A 23,993-nucleotide genomic window follows, 5' to 3' on the forward strand; every position below is an offset into this window, starting at 1 on the left:
GCTAGAAACACTGTATTTACAGATAGACTTTATAGTACTTTCAGACTTATTTTTTATTGTGGTAAAAGGTATATGAACCTACCAGTTTAATATTTCTGAAGTTTACAACTCACAGGTATTAAGTGCATTAACACTGTTGCACATTTTTATAGCTGAATAAAATGGGAATCCAAACTGCTTTAATCTACAATTATCTAAGCTGATAAATACAAATGGTCAATGGGCCAGCATTATTTTCCCTACTCTTGCCAATCAATTATAGGGAATTCTGACACAATTGTTAAGACTTCTGGAACAACCAGACATATCTAAGAATCTTCAGACCATTTGGCAGATTGTCCAAATAAACATATTGATTTCTTGATACTATTCTGTCTTCTAATTATGTTTTCCCCTTAAAATTATATCCTTTACTTAACTTTGGGGGGGGGGGCTAGTGGAATGTTACAAGCTGAGTAATGATTTGCATTTAACTATCCCCCAATGATAATTTAACATCACAATCTTGCTATTGATATTTGCCACATAGCACATACAAGGTGTGTGTGCCTGTGTCTGTGTACACGCATTTCTTTTCTTTCTTTAAAATGATGAACACTGTAATGACAATCATACTTTCAATTGTGATGGCCTTCCATTTGTGTTAAGCGATGGGTTCGGACATAATCTTTTATAAACGTGTATTATTGCGATGTTCAGCAGGCTAATTTATAAAAGCTTGACTTTTTTTTTTTGATAACCATTAATCTGATCCTAAGAAATACACAAAAGTCAATAAAACAAATGTTTCTTGGAACAACTAACATAACAAATACAAATAATGTGACATGTCCTTGTTTAAAATTTACATATATTTAGGAGAACAACACAAATACTTAAAATCTTGAATAATCTCTGAAAAGTTTCCAAATCTTGTTAACCACTGCTCTGAATACAGCAATTTTATCCAAAGTAAATGGTATACAGTTAGGGAATATTTCTCTGTTATTTTATATTCGAGAGCCTTTTTTTTCTGCTCTGCAAATAAATTTGTCAGTATTATTCTTTTTATGCGGGCATTAAAACATAATTTTTAATTTAATGTCAGGTTTTCACTTTAAATTGGAGAAGGAAATGGCAACTCACTCCAGTATTCTTGCCTGGAGAATCCCAGGGATGGGGGAGCCTAGTAGGCTGCAGTCCATGGGGTCTCGAAGAGTCGGACAGGACTGAGCGACTTCGCTTTCACTTTTCACTTTCATGCATTGGAGAAGAAAATGGCAACCCACTCCAGTGTTCTTGCCTGGAGAACCCCAGGGACGGGGGAGCCTGGTGGGCTGCCGTCTATAGGGTCGCACAAAGTCGGGCATGACTGAAGCGACTTAGCAGCAGTAGCAGTTTCACTTTAAACATTTATTTATATCGTAACTCTCACAATCTTTTATTCTCTTATTTTATAAATATTAAGCTCTCCTTTACTTCTGAATTTTAAGGGTGAAATCTTAGACACACAATAGTATATGGATTCTGATTAAGGAACAGCTAAAAATGTTCAAACATTTTGGTTACCTTTTCCATGGCTAGAATAAAGAACAGTACACTACAATGTACTGCTGCTACATACCCACTATTCACTTTTCCAGCAAATAATGACTTTTTGCCTGCCGAATAGCATATGCCTTTTAGTTTGTGTAGCACTGCTGCTGATGGGGGAACAGATTGTTCCAATTCCTGGTTTCTCAATGCAGTATCATGTATTTGTCATGTGGGTATCTCTTCTTCAAATGCCATTTTCTAGTGTGCTTTATAGGCAATAATTGAATGGCATTCCATTTACTAAAATTTTTCTTTAGAATTTGTTTCCCAGCTCTAGATCATTTTCCTTTCTTAGTTTTCTTTTATGTTTATTTAAATTAGTCTTTAAAGACTAATTTAAAGTAACTCATTCTTAGTTGATTCTAAAAATACACATACACACCCTCTACTAGATCTTTCATTTCTAAGTGTCTTTGTATTGTTTACAAATACTATCACACACCTGAAAAGCATCCTCCAAAGGTTTGTTTTGGAAGGTCATTAGTAATCTCTACAGATACAGCATAAACAAATGTCCATGGATAGATATCAAATTGCCTAGTTTAGAACTGAATACAAAAATGAATAAAAATGCAATGAATTTAAGAAGTGTCAACTTACAACTCAAAATAGAAAAAATAGCAGAATTTTCTTTTCTATTGAAAATGTATAATGATGATGGAATTCACTTCACTGAAGAAGTAAAGGTCTAGCTTTGTGTCCAGAGATTATTCAATAGTGCATATTGTAAGTCCTTTCTAAATCCCAGCCCAGGTCCTCAGGTAGAGATAGGAAAGCATAAAAGACTGGAATGATGAAAAAATGACCAGTTAATACCAGCATATATGTCCTCACCCTGACCTTATCTGTGATATCTAAATCCATATGTCTAACTGCATGTCTGAAATATCTGTGAAAAGCACTTCTTGTTCAACATGTCTAAAAACACACTTAAAATATTTATATCACTACCCCTTATGCTAGTGAATGGTACTCACACTTGTACATGCTACAAGAGAGTAATTTAGGAGCATCTCAGCATATCATTTGATTTCATTTCTCACATAGCATTTGTTATATATCCTGCTGATTTCATTTAGTGTGAGTGTGTGTGTATATATATATATAAAATCTATATACATCTTGCAAAATACATATATTCTTTAAATCTAAGCTATTTTAGCTTAGACTTCTGCAATTGCCCCTTAGCTGGTGGTCAGCATCCATTACTGTATCCAACCTATGCTATCTTTCCCAACACTGAGCTGAATCGGCTTTTAAAAAAGGAATCAGATCATTTCTTCAGTTCACCTGATAAGAATACCCAAATTTTACATTTTCTCGATTTATGCACAGCTAGTTTCTCACCTGGGCTGCCCTGGTAGCTCAGTGTAAAGAATCCTTCTGCCAGTGAGAGAGACACAGGCCCAATCCCTGGGTCAGGAAGATCCCTGGAGAAGGAAATGGCAATCTACTATTGTATTCTTGCCTGGGAAATCCCATGGACAGAGGAGCCTGGCTAGCTAAAACACAGTTCAGTTCACTTCAGTTGCTCAGTCATGTCCGACTCTTTGCAACCCCATGAATCGCAGCACGCTAGGCATCCCTGTCCATCACCAACTCCCGGAGTTCACTCAAACTCATGTCCATCGAGGCAGTGATGCCATCCAGCCCTCTCATCCTCTGTCCTCCCCTTCTCCTCCTGCCCTCAATCCCTCCCAGCATCAGAGTCCCTTCCAGTGAGTCAACTCTTCGCATGAGGTGGCCAAAGTACTGGAGTTTCAGCTTTAGCATCATTCCTTCCAAAGAAATCCCAGGGCTGATCTCCTTCAGAATGGACTGGTTGGATCTCCTTGCAGTCCAAGGGACTCTCAAGAGTCTTCCCCAACACCACAGTTCAAAAGCATCAATTCTTCGGTGCATGGGGCTTCCCTGGTGGCTTATACAGTAAAGTGTTGGCCTGTAATGAGGGAGACCTGGGTTCAATCCCTGGGTTGGTATGGCACGCTGGACAAGGAAATGGCAACCCTCTCCAGTACTCTTACCTGGAAAATTCTGTGGACGGGGAGCCTGGTAGGCTACTGTCCATGGGGTCACAAAGAATCGGACACAACTGAGCGACTGTACTTTCACTTTCACAATATAACATAGTATAATATAATATAACAGTGGAGAAGGAAAAAGCAACCCATTCCAGTATTCTTGTCTAGAAAACCTCATGGATAAAGGATCCTGGAGGGCTACTGTCCACAGGGTCGCAAAGGAGTCAGACATGACTTAGTGATACTTTTAAGTTAGATAAAAATAAAAATACCTTCCAAATAGGGTTGCTGTGAAGATTAAATATGTTAATTCAAACAAATTGCTTGGAAACGTGTCTAGAACATACCATGTACAAATTGATGCTCAATTGTAAAGCTGCAGGGGGGCATCAAAAGTGTTGTAATTCATAATGGCCAAGGCAAACAACATTACAGTTTTTCTTTAAAAATGATGCAGTCTTTGGCTATAATAAAATGTTTTATCTCATTCAACTCTTTTTCCTTATAGTAATCCAGTCTCTGAATTTGCTTGATAGCACAATCCTATTAACAAAAGATTTTCAAGCTAATATATCAATATAAACATGCACTTCTACACAGAATAAAACAGTATAAAAATATTTTAACTGAGACAATCACAAATATAAAAATTACTTTTCATATTTCCACTTGCTCCCTGTAAAGTATAATATATTGCACACTTTCTAGGGTGCATGCCCCCCACTCTAGAGACCACTGCATTACACAGTTTTAGAAACAAAGAACCAAGTCTTTATTGCCTTCCATTGTATTAATAGTGAGTGCAGAATCTGATACACAGAGGTAATCAATTGTATTGCAGAAAGATAGAAATAAATGAATATATATATATATCCCAGAGAAGATAAATTCTTTTTTAAGCATCATACATAATTATCCAGAAACTAAGTCTTATTTGACCAGATAGGAACTCAGTCTTCAACTTCTAAATCCAGTTCTCTTTGAGTTATGCCAACTTAACCATATAAATATATAGATGAAAGATATACAATCTATACAAATATATGGACAATATAATTAGGATTTAATGCAGATGAATGGAAAATAATTTGTTACTGAGACTAATACACAAGTTTATAATGTATTTTACTAGAAAATTATCAGGGTTCTAAATTTTGACCCTAAGTATCTAAGTATTTTAAACAATTATCTGATAGCACTGTTAAAAATAGAAAGAAAATATTTAACCTGGAAAGTAGCTTTTCTAAATGATTCTAAGTAAAGTTAGATAAGGAAAAATGTCTGGGAAAATATAACAAAATTTCCAAGAGTATTTTACATGTGTATGTATGATATTTAATTTCTAATTTTCTAAAGTTTCAAAACTAACATAAATCAATGGCAATGTATATTTGCCTGTGTCTATTAATTAACTACCTACTTATGTGCCAATAATCTATTCATTGTTCTTGATAACAAGAAGTTAAATTTATAGAAAAATAAATCCACTAAAATCCAAATATTCAATTGTGAAATCAATGACATCTACTTATTTTTAAATATCTACAATAATTGAAAATAATAATCTACCTTTTTCCTTGGATTCTGAAATTATAAAAATATCTGTAGGGTGTTAATGCTTATAGCTATGAAATGGATCAAGTAATTATGACACAACAAAAATTACAACTCTTCTCTGCAGATTGTTTATTATATCTCATTTTAATTACTATTTTTCATCTTTTATTTGAAATCTGTTTTCCTGTCTCTCCACTTATCTTGTGACACTCTCCTTGAGGATGACTTTCATCAGGCTCAAGCAAGGAGAAGAGGTGTGATTCCACACCCTGATGACTAAGCAACTACTAGAGGAGAAAAGGAAAATCATCAGATCATGTTACCACTCTGTTTAATTCATATTTGATGAATAAACACATGAGTATATTTGCCAATTTTTAATGAGACAATTTCTAAAATAAAAATCAAATCACTTAGCTTCCTCCCTATTAGCAAAATGCAATCTTATTTTCACAGACAGTCTTCCTTTCATTGAAAATCATAGCTATCCCTTCCTCTTTTTTGTGAATCAATGTGCAAAAATAGCAATTTTTATCTTTATGAGCCAATTTATTTAATAGAAAATAAAGCAGTGTATTTTACTTTATATTTGTAGAAATCTCTGTCACACAATTTGTCCCTCTGAATTTATATTAAAGTTAATGAATTCTAATTTCATTGTTTGAAATATTTGGCACACAAAATAGATATGAGGGATTTACAGATAGTAATTTATGATTAAATGCAATTATTCTGTTCTTCAAATGCTTCTGTATAAACTGTCTTTAATAGTTTGTATTTTTAATTTATTCAAATAGTATTCACTATTGATCTGTCAAACCTATAAAATTATGTGATATAAAATTAAAATTTATAAGAGCTACAATATTTATTTGCCCAGGAATACTTACTTTTGGAAATGTATATTTAATTTCTAATTTGAGATATTTTTGTTATTAAGTATAGATTTAATCATAAACAGTTTAAAGGGTAGAATGCAGAACATGTTTTTTGCTAGTAATTTCCAAAATTGGCATTGTATACTTAACTCTTAAGTTATAGTATTCTTTGTAAAATGGAAAGGCTTAGAGCATTACTGTTATAAAAACATATAAATAGATACCACTTATTGTAATTGTGACTCTAACACAACTTAGGACAAAATTAGACTGAAGTACTCATAGGCTTTCATAATCTCTGTAAAGATTTATAGATTCTCTTCAATTCTTCACAAGTATCACAAAATGGCAGAAATCATGGTACCTGCCTGATTAAAAATCATATGCTTTCTATATTATAAATACATATTTACATGAAATACAACCTAACATATTTACGTAATATATGACCTTACATATTTACACAAAATATGAGTGCTGAAGAATTGATGTTTTTGAACTGTGGTGTTGGAGAAGACTCTTGAGGGTCCCTTGGACTTCAAGGAGATCAAACCAGTCAATCCTAAAGGAAATCAGTCCTTCAGGACTGATATTCAGTGAAAGGACTGATGCTGCAGCTTAAACTCCAATACTTTGATGACCTCATGAGAACTGACTCCTTTGAAAAGACCCTGAGGCTGGGAAAGATTGAAGGCAGGAGGAGAAGGGGATAGATAACAGAGGATGAAATAGTTGGATGGCATCATCGACTCAATGAACATAGTTTGAGCAGGCTCCGGGAGTTTGTGATGGACAGAGAAGCCTGGCATGCTGCAGTCCATGGGGTCACAAAGAATCAGACATGACTGAGCAACTGAACTGAATAGAACTTATGACCTTACAAGAAATGTGATGCAGGGATTTTATTTTTAGCCATACAGTTTTTGTTTCTAGCTTCTGTTTTGTAATGAATTAGATTGACTTCCTTTATTCTCTAGAGCCAAAAGTTCCTATAGTATTTTCTCAGCATAAAGACCACCTTAATCCTTAAAAATATTCCTCTTCTCTTCAGATCCCAGATATTCCAGAATAGCTTGTATCTACATTTAAAGATTTTATCTTGAATACACACACATACACACACACACACACACACACAGAGTTTAGTTAGTCTTGGGTCAAACTGGTGAGGATAGAGTAGAAAGTTCTTTACAAATCAAACCAAAGGGCTGCTCAAAGGCTCCTTTCTGTTCACATATCACAAGGTGCTTTTCTCATTGCCCCTCCCATTCCCTGTTCCTCTCCTCAGCAGCACAGCCAGCAATTAAGGGAAAATAAATTTAGAAGCACCAGCATTTTACCAAAAAAATATATTAAAAGGTTTCAGATCTTTTCATTTTCTTGTACTCTCCCTGAAAATAATCTTCTGAGAAAGATGAGAGGATAGCCTACACATTATGAACTGTCTAAAGCTGAAAGTCAACCTTCAACAAATGTGTGCTGCAAAGCCCAGTGATTAGAAAATGTACAGCTTCTCTTATCTTATTTCTATAAAGGAAAAACTCAATAACATATGCTGGAATATGATGGTGCTCTCTCAGCTATAAATAACTTGCAAATAATTTATCATCTGCTTTACTTTGAGAATTTTTATTATTCTTAATAGTAAACAGAAGATTGCAAACACTAAAAATAAACAAAGCTGGGGGAAGAAATTTCAAAGTGAATTGAAAATACAAAAAAATATCCTAAGCCCTGAATTTTTCTAAAATAATATTTTTAGTAAAAAGTATCTTTTTTTCTGTCTTGGTGCACTATGTAATGCATATAGAAACACACCATTTGACACAAATTATTTAGTCTAATTAACTAGTTCTGTTCTGTTCCTATAAGAAGAAAAAGGTATATTAAATTGTCTTCATTGAACACTGCTGCTAAGTTGCTTCAGTAGTGTCCGACTCTGTGTGATCCAGAGATGGCAGCCCACCAGGCTCCTCCGTCCCTGGGATTCTCCAGGCAAGAACACTGGAGTGGGTTGCCATTTCCTTCTCCAATGCATGAAAGTGAAAAGTGAAAGTGAAGGCTCTCAGTTGTGCCGACTCTTAGCGACCCAATGGACTGTAGCCTACCAGGCACCTCAGTCCGTGGGATTTTCCAGGCAAGAGTACTGGAGTGGGTTGCCATTGCCTTCTCCTCATTGAACACTAGTGATAAGCAAATGTGCAGTAATGCAAATTTTAATTAAAGGTCCAGACATTGATAATAAAAATAGGAAAACAGAGAGATGAAAGAATAAACATACTTTTTAAAAATAAAGCCATGATATTTGGGAAAAATAGTTATGGATTTATATATACATTTCCTAATTCTGAATCTCTATAACTGGCATAGCCATAAATTCTAGAATATAAAAATGAGGTATTCATTATTTCTGTGCTAAACTAAACAAAATGGAATAGACATGGACATATGTATGTTAAATCTTAGTGTTCATATCCATTTTCCATAGTGTTCACAAGACAGCTATGAATTTAAAACAACTCAGAGCACCTTGATAAGTTCTAAAAACTAAATCTTCTCATTTATAAGTCAAAATTGTAACAATACCAAGTTAAAGAGTTGCTGAAATAATTAAATGAAATATTTTAATAATGCTCAAAAACTGAAAACTTTCATTAAATGAGTTGATATCGTCTTAGGATTTGAAAATACAATTTGAAAACATGACTTAGATAAGGTTAATCAAAGACACTTAGATGATTTATCAAACTACATTAAAAAACTGACAATTACATAATTGCTATTGCAGAAACTGATTCTGCTGGTATCATAATCACATTACAAATGAAATTCTAAACAATGATAAATGGTAATCCCATATATATAAATAATAATAATACCAAAGTTTATAAATAAAATATATAATAGAATTTGAATCTCAGAAGTCATTGAGGTATATCATCTGACGATAAGGATGTAATTAGGATATATGATTTTACTTTCCTGGTGGCTCAGATGGAAAAAGCATCTGCCTACCATGCAGGAGACCCAGGTTCAATCCCTGGGTTGGGAAGATCCCCTGGAGAAGGAAATGACAACCCACTCCAGTACTCTTGCCTTGAAAATCTCATGGACGGGGAAGCCTGGTGGGCTACAGTCCATGGGGTTGCAAAAAGTCGGACACGACTGAGGAACTTCACTTTCACTTTCTTTCCAGGCTATCAGTGTTAAATCTTTGATATACTTCTCATAAAAGTGCATAGTAACACCCTGTATTTCATGTAACTATTTACCTTTACATCTTTTTTATTTTGTAAATTACCTCATGTTTATACGTTTCTAGCTCAACCACTTGCTTTGCTACTCAAAACAATAATTTTAAAAAAGCATGAAATGCATTACTACCCTTAATTTCTACATGAAATAATACATTGAAAGCATAGTTGAAAAGGAAATTGACCAAGTTAACTAAATTGTCTCATGAGGCAGAACCTAAAACTAGACATTTTTTCTGCTTACAACATAGAGTCTTACATTTTCATCCCTTCTGTAGATGTACTCTACTAAATTTTAAGATTATATCCTTTAGTTATTTTGTACCTAAACTCTTTTACTAATGTCATTTTTGTTTACAATGAAACAAATGCATTTTTACTAGCTTTCCAAAGGATGACTTGAAGGCAGGGGTAGGATGAAGAGGCATGTTGGGCAGAGAAACTAATAAAGGACAGAGGAGAACAGGGCCTTGTCTCTCATACTAAGTATGAATGTGTGACATCCAAGCATCCTTCTGGAACAAGACCATTGATACCAAACGAGATGTGGTTTATTCTAGGATGGTGAAAGTCATCTGTGGCCCTTAGGAAAGCTAGATTCATGGACCTCACCATTGATACTAGTAGTTTTGAAGAAATTGCTTTAGTAGTTATGAAGTGAAGTCCAGGATGTTATTTTCCAAATCTTCAGGTGATAATTATGATCACCTAGTTTGGTATCTGTATACTACAAGTCTTCAGTTTTCCTGCAAAGGATAAAATAGGCAATTCACTCATAGGCCATATATATAAATGCTGAATTTTATAATCAGTTATCTGGCCTATCTTTTATTGGACTCCCTAAAGCACCTATACTCTCTTTTATTTGGCATCTATCATGTTCTGTCTGAAAAGCAGAAGTCCACGTATTGGCTTTGGAAAGGAGGAAAAACATGTCTTCTTTAAGTAACAATAATGGTAAAAATGAGAACTTTGATTATGTGGCAGTCACTGAAGCAGAGAATTCCCTTATATTATTTTACCCTTAAAACAGTCTTGTTCACATGTACCCATTTTAAAGCATTTCATCAGAAATTATATATGATTTATGCAATATGGTTAAAATAGTGAAGTCACTTAGTCATGTCCAACTTTTTGCAACCCCATGGACTGTAGACTGCCAGGCTCCTCTGTTCATGGGATTTTCCAGTCCAGTGGGTTGCCATTTCCTTCTCCAGAGGATCTTCCCAACCCAGGGATTGAACCCAGGTCTCCTGCATTGCAGGCAGACTCTTTACCATCTTAGCCACCAGGGAGACCCATGGTTAAAATAACACTTGCTATACAACAGGAGCTAGATGAATTACAACTTTTGTTATTTTTAGATATAGATTTAGTTATAGAAACAGAGGTTAAATAACTGGCCCAGGTTACACACCCAGAATTTAAACAAAGGTCTCAGTATTTCGTGGGGTTATCCCAGGCAGACCTGAATAACAATTAAACATTCCATAATAATTATTTTTTTTAAAAAAAGGAAGGAGAATGATCAGAAGCAGAGGAGAGAGTGAAACACTGTCAAAATGCTCTAGATGTAATGTTTCACATCCTCAGAAAAAAAAAAAAAATACAAACCTGCAGTTCTACAGTTGTCCTAATTCTAGTCAGGTTTCTCAGCTAAAAATAACCAAAATTAACTCATTAAATGAAGCGTAAGATACATTTATTGGAAGACTATTAGGTAGCTGACAGATTCAAAGGTGACCCTGTTAGAGGAGGCTTGTTGAGGAACCAAAACTGGCAATGTTTGGGCAAAATTCTGCCACTAAAATAACTTGGAACACTGCAGCTGGAACACTTCAGCCCCAGGAACTTTTCACAGACAAGGCTTGGCTGGTATGTGGCCACTGGAAACACACTCTGGCTCCCTTCTCCTCTTCATCTACTGCAGCTGCCCCGAGTGATCTCCCCTGGACCCTGTGCCTCTGCATCATCCTGCCTCTGAACAGCCCTTCTTCCATGATGCAGCTAAACTCAAACTGCCAAAAGATGGGGAGAAAGAATAACTACATTCCTTTTATCACTGCAACTTATTGTTGATCCTATATCACTGTTGTTGAAAAATAGCAAAGTAGAACATTAAACACATCTGTAGATAACATTCTCATAAGAACCAACAGATCCTAAAGGAAAGTGGGTGTCAAGCCAGGGTGGAGAATGAAGAAACAATCCAGCCAGATTCCTGTCACTCTAAATGTTTCTCTGTTTAGCAGGATAACCATATAGATTATCATCCAAGTCAGAATAATTCTAAGAGTTAAAGGCAGTGCCATACCAGGACAACAATCTGAACTGGGATAATCCCAGGCAAATCTGAATGTACCATCATCTAATTGTTTAAATTGATATACATTCATCTATTAGCTTATATTCTTCTTTATTGCCTAAGAAGAACGAATGATCTTTCTTTCCCTTCTTTCCTTACTTTTTCCTTTCTTTCTTTCTTTCTCCCTCCTTTCTATTTCTTTCTCCCTCCTTTCTCTCTGTTTCTCTGTCTCTCTCTCCTTCTCTCTTTGTGTCTGCGTATGCGTGTATTCAGTGGTGTCAACTCGCGACCCCATGGGCTGTAGCCCACCAGTCAGGCTCCTCTGTCCATGGAATTTTCCAGGCAAGTATACTAGAGCAGGTTGCCATTTCCTTCTCCAGAGGATCTTCCCAACCCAGGGATCGAACCTGTGTCTTTTGCATCTCTTGCATTGGCAAGTGGATTCTTTACCACTGCACCGCCTGAGAAGCCATCTCTCTCTACTTACTCTTAATTCCTAGGACTGTGGCCATTCAGTGGAATGTGGGCCATTAAGTTGCTTCAGATTTCTCAAAATCTTTCCAGCATTATTTTCAGATCTCTGATATTATATCTGGTGGCTGAGGTGGGGGGAAGGGGAGTTCTCAATTGCTTTTCAAGTAAATCATCATTTTGCTGTCTGGATCTGGCCAGAATTGCTAGTAGAATTCTATGTGCTGCCTGAGAAAAAAACATGCAGACAGCCTGAAACTGGAAAAACAATACGCTCTCTGTTCATCTAGAATACAATCAGAGTGTAGCAAGAGAGGAATTAGAGAGAAAGAGAGAAGGAAGGAGGCAGGGGATCAGTTAGAGGGGTAAAGAAAGAGAGAGAAAGCAGGTGTGTGCTTGATTTTACTGTGTGTGAACATGTCCATTTTGCCTGTGTCCAAGAATAGATATTGTACTTATTTTATGCAAGGTACTGAGAGAAAAGAGAAGAATTTCTCACAAGACCTATAGTATCTATAGCTGACATAATTGTATTGGCAGTTTATGAATAAGTCAAAATAGTTGGCATGTTTAATGCCTATAAGGTGAATAATTACTCATAGTATAGCATATGTAAACTGAATTATTGATACAGTATTTTAATTAAAATAATTTAACATTATAATTAATAATCTCTGTAGGTTTTTTTCCTTACATCATCAAATCATGCTTACAGCTATGTTAAGCACTGTACAAAGAGGATCAATTTGTTTTGATTCATTATTATCATTACTATGACTATTATTTAGGTCACAAACACTTTCTGTGGAATAATAGGCTAATAGATTGTCTTAAATGTGGCTGTCCAGGACAGCAATATGTAACATGCAACATCTGAAATTTTATTAATATTATTCCACCAAAAAAAAAAAAACAAAAAACAAAACCTTGGGAGCTTTTGAGTAGCAGCACATATCATAGTATCAACTCCTTTAAATCTTGATCCATAAAAAATGCATCTTTCATGTTGTATCAATAATTTCACAATGATTAGTAACACAAGCAGAACAGTTTGTCTTATTTCATGCACTGTGTACATTTTCCCTAGGAAACCTAATCCCAATTTCTATGGAGAAAAATCCATTAAATTTTAGTAAAACTGGGAAACTTGAGTCTCAGATATTTTTTAGCTATTCTCTAATATCATGTGTCAATCATGAAATTAATGGTTAGATTTCACAATTTGACATGTTTTTTTATTTTGTGCTATAGCTATTTTTGTTTTAACAAGTAATGGTCTTCATAGTCCACTTTCCTTTTGCTTAATAATGCAGTCCCTGAAAATGTCAATCAAATTTAATTACAAATTAACTATAACAACTAACTGTAAGATAACTATGACATAAATGGGATATTAAGAATCATAAATCTAGTAGGTTGGAGGTACTTAGAAGAAACCAAAAATATCAAATTCAAGAATGAAAACTGATACTTTCACAGCCAAGAATGATGATATAATAGGCTATAGTTAGACATCAAGGCTATGCTAGCTCCATATTACTACATGTATCTCATGTGACTGAAGTAAAGAATGGCCAAGAATAATTATTTGAGGAAGTACACAAGTAAACTATATAGCAAATACATCACACCTGTTTTGCATTTCCGTACTGACTTGTCGGTAAAATTTTAAAGTGAGTTTTGGTTAATAAACTGTGATAACCCTATAGCTGACAAATTTATTAATGTATGATTATTTACTATATGAGCAAGAGGAAATGTTATGTCGCCCCCTAGTGTAAATATTAACTCTGTAACACCAGAACTGCAGTGATCCAAGACATTGCAAAGGAATCACAGCTACCGAAATTATTGAAGAGAGTGAAAAGAAATTCCAAGATTTGCTAAAGAACCAGCATCCTAGAAGTACAAAATATAAGTTTCATGTACTTTATGAGCCAAATGAATCTTTTATATCTAAGGTGTTCATAAGATTTTCATTTCTTTATCTACTGGAATATTTAGAGCCCAATCCATTTTTAAGGGAGATTTTATGACTCTTGGGGTGAAGATAAATATGTACAAAGTGTCATGGATAAACAGGAAAAAAACAGAAATCTTGATACTATTCAATACTAAAACTGTCCAAATTATGTAAGAGGGGCTTCCCTATGATAGCTCAGCTGACAAAGAATCCCCCTGCAATGCAGGAGACCCCAGTTCAATTCCTAGGTCTGAAAGATCCCCTGGAGAAGGGATACACTACCCACTCCAGTATTCTTGGGCTTCCCTTGTGGCTCAGCTGGTAAAGAAACTACCTGCAATGTGGGAGACCTGGGTTCTATCTCTGGGTTGGGAAGAACCCCTGGAGAAGGGAAAGGCTACCCACTCCAGTATTCTGGGCTTAGAGAAGTCCTTGGGGTCACAAAGAGTTGGACACAATTGAGTGATTTTCACTTCATTTCACTTCATACATACTGAATTGAATAGATGAGATTCTAGATATGAATGTTCCAGCATGAAATATTGTCAACAGCTACCCTCATTTATTGGGAGTTTATTAGTGTCAAACCTTGAGTGAATTACTGTACTTGCTTCATCTCATTTGATACGTAAATCTGTTTCCTAGGTAGGCATTGATATTAATATCATCTCTATTTAAGGATAATATAACTGATAGAGAGGTGAACTTTACCAAGATTATAAAGCTAGTGACAGGTGTGGAAGATTTATCTTTCGTGATCAGTTACCTCTTTCTTTATTATTATTAACATAACACTTATTTTCTTGAGCTTCTCAAAGTGCCTGGCTTAATTAATAATGTTTCCATTCTTCCCTGTACTTGAGTGGTCCTATAACACAACTTCAGCCAAAGAGATATAAGCAAACACTGTTGAGCAGGACTTCTTTAAAAAAAAAAGAATATTCAACTTTTCATCTGTCCTCTTTACTCATTTTTCCTAACTTAGAATGAAGACGGCTGGAGCACTAAACACCTTACAAATGAAGGGAAAAATACAAATAAAATCAGAGTCTTTAGTTTTTACATTCTTGAGCCACTTTATATCAAAATATACATAGTTTTATATTTTAAGTGTATTAAAATTATATTTAAGTGTGTTAAAAATTTATATATATTAAAAATACTATATAGGTACAGAGTTGATGTTTGGGATTCTGCTAAAAGTCTTACTCTCTATTAATTGATACAGGGGTCTATTTACGATCTGAGCTTAAGTCCATCTGGTTATAAAGTATGCTTTCAACCACCATATTTCCCCTGATATGCTTGGAGGCCACTAGATCATGTCACTTGAGAGGCTTTCATTAAACAAGGAGAGAATTCCATATTATATCTCATCTTCCTGTCTTTGACCACTTGTAAGTAAAATCAGGTTTAAATCTCTCATCATTAAATCCCTTCTTTCTCTGTCATTGGTCTCACTTCCTCCTCTATTACTTATTGTCCAAATCTCTTGCTTTTCCATAATTCAATGAGTTTGGCAACTTTTGAAATTCTCTCCAAACAAAATTTGCTTGTTTCACATCAAATTCTTTAGGTGTTTCTTATCTGAAAGACAAAAACAAGGCAATTTGGCTGGGGTAACCTTGAATCACTGTTAATACACTGACCTTCCCCATGCCCCTACTCCCAGGGGCTGAATACGGAAGGAAATTTGTGCACTAGAACTAACAATGCCCCTCTGACATGATAATTCAACAAGGGTCAGGAGAAAGATCTGAGGCTCAGAATAGGGCTGTGTATAATTCAGACAGTAAAGAATCTGCCTGTAATGTGGGAGAAAGCCAGGATGCGATCCCTGGGTTGGGAAGATCTCCTGGAAGGAGGGCATGGCAATCCACTCCAGTATTCTTGCCTAGAGAAGTCTCCATGGACAGAGGAGCCCAGCAGGCTACAGTCCATGAGGGTGCGCAAAGAGTCAGATACTTCTGAGTGACTAAGCATGCACATGCTGCTGCTGCTGCTAAGTCGCTTCAGTCGTGTCCGACTCTGTGCGACCCCATAGAAGGCAGCCCACCAGGCTCCCCCATCCCTGGGATTCTCCAGGCAAGAACACTGGAGTGGGTTGCCATTTCCTTCTCCAATGCATGAAAGTGAAAAGTGAAAGTGAAGTTGCTTAGTCGTGTCCGACTCCTAGCGACCCCATGGACTGCACATAATTCAGTCTTAAAGGAGGCATCCCAGCTGCCCAAGAACTCTTGAGTACCTCCCACAGGATTTCTCCTCTGTCCTGGTTCACCATTCCACTGCTAATCACTACCCGCCCTGGGATTATCAGAACCAATTTTAAACTACCCTGTATTTCTAATAATATCAGTTGCCACAAGAACCCCAGAATTCCCAAATTTTTCTTCATTTCCTGGATTTCAACCTCCATTGGATTATGTTACATCCTCTCTTATGACAAAATTCTCTATATCACTACATGTCTTAAAACACTCGGATTGTGTCTTGAATTCAGAAGGGTACCTTATCAATGAAATCTCTATAGCTTCAGAGTTTTCACTGAAGTTTCACTTCACCATTTTGCTCCTGCTGAAGTTTGTCTCTCTTGAAAATCCTTTCTTCTGTATCTCTCTCAAGAGACAGGTGACTGTTTATCTCCCAGAGTCCTCCTAAGGAAGTGCCAGCACAGGACAGTATCGTCCACACTCCAGCTTGGTAATCTTCAATCATTCTCCTCCCTTCCCTCATCCCTAAAACTCCCCAGCTCTGGAATTCATTTCCGGGAAATGCTCCTCTGATGGTCTTGCCTTGCAACCATCCATGTCATATTTGAGAAAGGAAAGAGAAGCCCCTGGGAACTGTCAGGCACACTTGTCTAGTCCCCAAAGTAAGGTGTGGTTCTGTGATCAAACATACACAGGCTCACAATCCACTAATACCAGACAAGGTCCCTGATGCGTACAAAGTTAAGTAGGAAAAAACAAGACCACTTTGCAACCGTGTTTGGGGACAGACAAAAACAAACACGCTGTTTTTGTTATGAAACATCCCCATCTGTCAGCCAAAACAAGCAAAAGCTGCTTCCTTACCCTAACTCTGTTCCTCTTGCCTCTTAGAGAAAAAGCATTAAGACAACCAATCACAGAACTGGTCCTTCATTTTCACAGAACAATCCAGAATAAAACAGTATTTTAATAAACTTCAGAAAAGCATCTTACACTATCCCCAAACCTATAAAATTCACCCTTATTCCCTCATCATGAGATGTCTCAAGGTTCCCCTTGGAGTGCAGTTCATCTTGTTCCAACAAGGACCAGTATGTCCCGCTTGGGTATGTTCAATTAGTGTGGTGTTACTGGTAGTTTCTAGCTGGTAGTATATTTTTCATGAAGACACGGGGTCTCAAAGAGCTGGACATGCCTGAGCAACTTTTACTTTCACTTTTCGAGAAGGCAGCGATACGGACTGAGGGATACAAAGCAATCCAGGAAAATATTTAAAATAAGGTTATTAAATGTTCCTCTGGAAAATAACAAAAACTTTCCACCTTAAGGTCTATCCATTTCAAGCCCCAAAAGTTTAACAATGTCAATTTCACCTATTTCCAATTAAATCCAATTGAAATTGGATATGATTTATATTTGAAATATTGAGTTGTCTTATTGTAAGAGACAACATAAAAGATATAATAACTGATCCTCAGTGTACCATTTCGGGTTCTCCAGACAAACAGAACCAACAGGAAAGATGGAGAGAGAACTATTATAGGGGTGTGGGGGGCTGGTGAGGAAAAATTATATGGAGACAAAGGAGAGGAGGCAGAGGGAGGAAAAGAGAGAGAATTTTATTTTAAGTAATTGGGGATTGATTCTGGTTGTGGGTTTGTTGAGCTTGTGTAGGACAGGTCAGTAGGCTAGAAATGCAAGGCAGGCTTTGATTCTACAGTCTTGAGGCAGAACATCTTCTTCACCAGGAAACCTCAGTTTTTTCTCTTATAGTCTTTCAACGCATAATGTCCATCCACATTATAGATGGTAATCTCCTTTATTTGATATCAACTAAATATAGACTTCATTAACTATATCTATAAAATACCTTCAGAGCAACAAGATTAGCCTTTGATTAAATAACTGGCTACTACTCAGGGCTTCCCTGGTGGCTCAGATGGTAAAGAATCTGCCTGCAATGCAGGAGACCTGGGTTCAATCTCTGGTTTGGGAAGATCTCCTGGAGAAGGAAATGGCAACCCACTCCAGTATTACTGCCTGGAGAATCCCATGGACAGAGGAGCTGGTGGGCTACAGTCTATGGGCTCACAAAGGGTCGGACAAACCTGAGCAATTAATTCTTTCACTTCATTCACACTGGTTGATACCTAAAACCAGTCATCACAGTCAGCATAGCTCATTTTTCTAAAGCTATGTAAGTAAAGAGTGTTTTCTTATTATTTGAAAATAGCACTGTCATCATAAACATTTAATACATTAAATGTACTTACACTTAGGAAAGTATATAACTTTCTTCTAATGGTGCCAAACCATTATGAAGGAGTCCAGAGTACTACATCAGGTAATGGATTCTGCTATTTTGACAACTAGGATTGAGTTTTAATTATTTATTATCCCACTTTATCTTATACTGTGCTAGGAAGTGTAGTGTAACACATTTATAAAATTAATGAAACTTTGCCAGTTGAAAACACGATCACAATATTGTATACATGCTAAGAATTTTCTCAGAAGCAAAGGATAATTTAGACGAGATAAAACAGATCAAATGGTTTCAGGCTAAGATTTTTAGAGAACAGAATTAATAAAATTATTAACATTGTGGTCTTAGCCACCAGGGAATCCCCAAGAATACTCAAGGGGTAGATCCAAGTCTCCCGCATTGTAGGCAGATTATTTACTGTCTGAGCCACCAGGGAAGCCCAATATTGTAATTAGCAGTATAAAAAAGTGACAGATTGCTATGAATTGTGGCTTCAGCATACTACAGGTTAAAAAGACTATTTTTTCTTTCTTTCTGGAAGGATTACTCAAACTCTTTATATACAACAACTGCCTTCAATTTATCTCAGGTAAATAAGACCACTGGAGAAAATTATTTCAACCCTGTATTATGATTACATTTATTTAAAAGTATGATTTCCCCTATATATACCTTCAAAAACTATTTTCTAAGTATACTATATGAGTTAAACATGTTTATCAAAAGTATAAGTTAAAGAATAAAATTACATTCAAAATTAATTTTTTAAAAGACTAAAAACAACACAAATTACCAAAACCACCAGTGGTCTAAGTGAAAGTTTGTCTAGATATACGATCTGGAAAACACTGTAAAGCAGTCCAGCCAATATATAGTAAACAGTACAGAAAGATGAGTATGTGGAAAACTTTTCAGAAGACTCCTGTCTACCTAACAGTTGGTACCATGAACGGTAGAATGACGAAAATGTTTCTGACTACCTTTATGTAAAATCTGGTTCTCAGACTAAACAAGGGATGGAAAATTCAAGTGCCTTCATTGATCAGGACTGTATAATTAGATAAACTTATATAACAGTAAAAACAAAAATAGTATCAACAGTAGCAAACTGTGAAGTGTATTCCTCTTTGAATGGTATTTAAGCTCAAATATTTTAAAACACAGCGCATACTCAACAAACTACTTCTGCCACCTGAATTTAGTCCTGCACACAACTATCTGAAACCTCTGGATTAGTGGTCTCCAAAACTCTTGCTGTATTTTCAGCAAAAGTAGTAACAGTCATCAATAAACTAGAAAATACCGGTGCATAACAGAGAAGTTACGTCACAAGATAGCGTGTCACTATTTGAATTTCAACTATCAAAAATAACTTACACAATATTTGATAAACCAAAAAGGATATGTTGGAATCATGGCTATTACTTGACAACATCTGTCTTAAAATACTGCTTACATTTTTGAATAGGTTATAATATCAATATTTCAATCTTATGTTCCTCACTCCAATAATGTGTTCTGGAAATGCACATGCTGTAAAGCTCTACTGGAATACAAAACAAGTATGACAAAGAATATATGACACCTTAAGTTCGGAAAAGTGAGACACAAGATGGTCTTTGACTCTGAATGCATAATAGTGGAAAAGAAACTTGGAACCAATATAGAACTGATTATACGACTAAGCCTATAGCGTGGGGAAGTTTAGCCACATATTATTCACCCTAATCCACCTTCATTCTTGACCATTCTTGAGAATATTAATCTAACAATGATAACATCTCAGTAGCACAAATTTAACAACTGTTTCTTTAGTCTTAGGCACAATCCTAAATGTGCCACATAAATGGGTTTTAGTGATGGAGGAACCTTTTAAATTATAAACCGTAGGAGATACAGAAATGTGTAAGGGAATGACATAATATTATTATAATGGTAATGAGAACAAGTTTATAGAGTATATTTCAAAGACCTATCTAATTTTAGTGAGTTCCTGTATACACAAAGGAAAAATCCAAGAAATTTTTCATACTTTCAAAATGAATATATATAAAAATATCTTGAGTGATAAGAAACATATAAACTTGTCAAAATTTGTGAATATTTTTTCAACACGTTCAAAATGAACAGGCACATACATGAATACATCTTAACACAATATTTAGTGCATAATGCTTAGCACAGATCCTGTAGTGCCTAGACTAGTGCTTTGCAATTAAAGCATCTCAGTAAATCTGAATGAACTAAATAACAATATGTTTAGAAATGATTAATAAGTCAATACATCTTAACAAACCTGGTACTAAATATTTTGGAAATGGAGGACAGCCTTCAGAAGCAAGGTTTAGGCAAGACAAAAATTACCCATGTTCACATACTGGAAGACAAGAAATAAAATAAATTTGAATTCAAACTATTCTGTGAGTCTGGTACTATTTATTTACACCTAAAGACAAGTGGAAAAGTAGAATGTCCTCAAACAATAGATGACACCTACACCTCTTTATCAGTATGGAGATTATGGTACCAATTGCTATAGATTCTCTAATTTAGCATAAAAATTATGAAGAAAATTTGTCTAGAGTCAGGAAATCTGCATTTTAATAGTGACTCACTTTTTGACCTCAAATCAGCACTTCTTTTTTCTGAATTTCATAGTCTTTACACAGACATAAAACTCTTGTGAAATAAAAAAATGCTGGCAAACTGACAATGCAACAAACAAATCAGTAATGATTTCCAAAGTTCCACAAACTCCAAATTCCATAATAAAAGTGATTACATATATATGTAAATTATTTTTTTTAATATTTTTTAATATTTTGCATTACAATTTTTAAATAATTAGGGCAAAAACTTCTGTGGATCAATTGCAAAATATAAATATAAAAGAATGTCTTTATCCAATAAACAAATGCATACACAATGGTGGTTTGAGATAATCTAAGTAAAAACAATGAGAATACATGGATGGTAAACTTTATTCACTGCTATTAAACCACATAACTTATTTAGACATATTCTGGAGCATTAATAAAATATTAGCTAATTTTTTATTCCATGGAATTAAAGCTATATCACAGATATGATACTGTTTACAACAGAAATCATCACAGGTAGAGTGACCTTTGTCTTTGGAGGTAAGACCGTGCAAAACTGAGATTTGTGTATTTTCAGTTAAAATTGTGAAGAGAAGTATATTTAAAGGCTCAGGAATAGGGTCAAGGTTAACAACAGGCTTAGTCATTAAGTATCCTTAAAAATTTATTGTGTGAGGGACATAATATGACCGTTGGAAAGGTCTGCACATTTTTAGAATCTCCTCAGTATGAATATGAATTCTAGATTTAGGACTAAAGCAATTAATCAATGTCATTAAACATTGAGTTTTATTCTGTAACTTTATAGATAACTTCTAATTCATGAAAGAACACTGTATCAACAATTACAGCCTATCTTAAATCAGTTCAATAATTTTAAAGACTATAAAATGTTTTAAAAATATGAATTTGAAAAATATTTGGAATATCCATTTGCTTTCCAGTGGCTGAAAATAATTGGAATTTCTTTGAAAAAAAAATCCCTAAATGGATTTTACATTTTAAGTAAAATGTTTTTTCCTGAAATAGGAAAAAAAAATGAGATATTATTAAAATTCTTTAAACTTAACAAATTTCAAAATACAAAAATGTGATGATTTTTTAAAGGCAAAGTTCACAATATGTTAAAATCAAATAGGCAAGAAAGTAAAAAAGATCTCATCACTTCATTCTATGACATGACAATATAAACCCTTACATGAAAATTGTGGAACATATATATTTGTAAGATAATATTTGTGTTTCTTATTAAGGTTGTTATTTCTGATAAGTCTCAGGTTCAGTTTTCTGTTTTTAGCTTGTAGTAAGTTTTAGTTTATAATAAGCTCTCATAGCATCCTACTTGCTGTAAAGAATATAGTTTTTGGTAAGTATAGAAAAGTATTTCCTTAAAAAATTCATTTACGGATATATTTAGAATCTCTTCTATTATAAAAACAGGTATGAGTCTCATTCTCTTCAGTAACAAATCATCAAAAGACACAGAAAGTAAACATATGACATATATTACTTTTTAAATTAATATTTTCAATTATGGAGGAACCACATATGAAAATCCACATGATTTCAGTCAGTATAAATATCTTGCACAGGAAACACAAACTTGGGCAGTTTGTAAGCACAATGTTGAAGGATTAGCTATGAAGTTCATATAATTTTTTTTTTACTATAAATAAGAAAAATGTGATAGACCTATTTCTAAGCCTTTTTAACCGAATTTGTTGCTTCTAACATTTGCATATATTTAGATTTATTCATCTAATTTAGATAGCTTCATTTAAACATCTATCTTAATTTGAAGATAAAATAGGCAGGTCTACACTTTAACCTATCTTTCGTCAACATGAGTGATAAAGAACTAATCAACTTCAAACATACAACAAATATCAGCCTTATCAAGTTCAATCATTGTTGGAAGCCCAAAGTTGACTTAAGAATCAAGATTATGGAATTTTAACAAGTTGAGTTTTGGCAAATAATTTTTTTTCCCCTATGAACTTTATTTCATGGTTTTATTACCTACACCATTATTATAATTATGGAGATGAGATCTTGTTCAATAAGTCTGTCTTTTCTCATAAGTGAAACATGACTTAAAAAACAAACCAGTGCATACTTTCTTCAAAACAGTGTTTCCCCCTTAAAAAAATTACCTTTACATATTGTTGAGTTCTCTGAGTCTAGCCAGAATATTTTCCATCATTCCCTCAGCCTGTGCCTATTGCTCTGAATGGTACTCTACTGGAAGACCACAGGAGAGTATTTTCTTTGATCAACAACAGTAAACAATCTTATCCAGACAATAAAAGCAATAAACTAAGTCTGTTTCTTTATGTCTTAAATGAGCTGAGAGGAAGGTGTCCAAGAGATTTCAAGGGAGAAAAGAAAATAAATAAATCACATCAATGTCAGAATTCACTTAAAACTTCAGAAGAGAACTTTTCATTCTTGGAAAACACATGCACAGCACATTTTTTTAAAAATTATGTAGAATATTTTAAGATTATATAAAGAAATGCAAGTTAAGAATACTCTACTTTTGGACTAATTGAGTCTGTCCTTACACTTCTCTACTTATTCAGGGCTAAGCAATCATCACTTTGTATAGTGGGGGTGGGGGGTGTTGCTTGCTAAAGGAACCAGACTTTAGTGATGCATATATTTGCATACCATCATCTCACTCTGGCTCTACTCTGCCTTACTAAGCCTAATAAGTCTTCCCTCCTAATAAGCCTTCCCTGTACTTCCTTTTTTTTTTCTTTATTGAAGTGTATACTTCTCAGGAGATACGAGGTCTTGCGAATCAGTTCTGCAAGGAGGTTTTGTAGCTAAGAGGGAATGGGAAAGGAAAAAGTAAGAGCTGTGGCCCTGTACTATCTTAATGCTCAGCACA

At 34.9% G+C, this 23,993-nt stretch overlaps 1 protein-coding gene and 1 non-coding gene across 2 annotated transcripts in view; one reads left to right on the top strand and one right to left on the bottom strand.

Annotated features, from left to right (window-relative positions):
* The window catches only part of ZNF804A (zinc finger protein 804A), a 347,885-nt gene that overhangs the window by 322,468 nt on the left and 1,424 nt on the right, over nt 1-23,993 (bottom strand). The window lies entirely within an intron of this gene.
* On the top strand, nt 9,011-9,084 carry TRNAG-ACC (transfer RNA glycine (anticodon ACC)). The gene has a single exon. It is a non-coding gene; the product is annotated as a tRNA-Gly (tRNA).

This window comes from Bos taurus, chromosome 2, assembly GCF_002263795.3.
Source record: "Bos taurus isolate L1 Dominette 01449 registration number 42190680 breed Hereford chromosome 2, ARS-UCD2.0, whole genome shotgun sequence".
Taxonomy (NCBI): Eukaryota; Metazoa; Chordata; class Mammalia; order Artiodactyla; family Bovidae; genus Bos; species Bos taurus.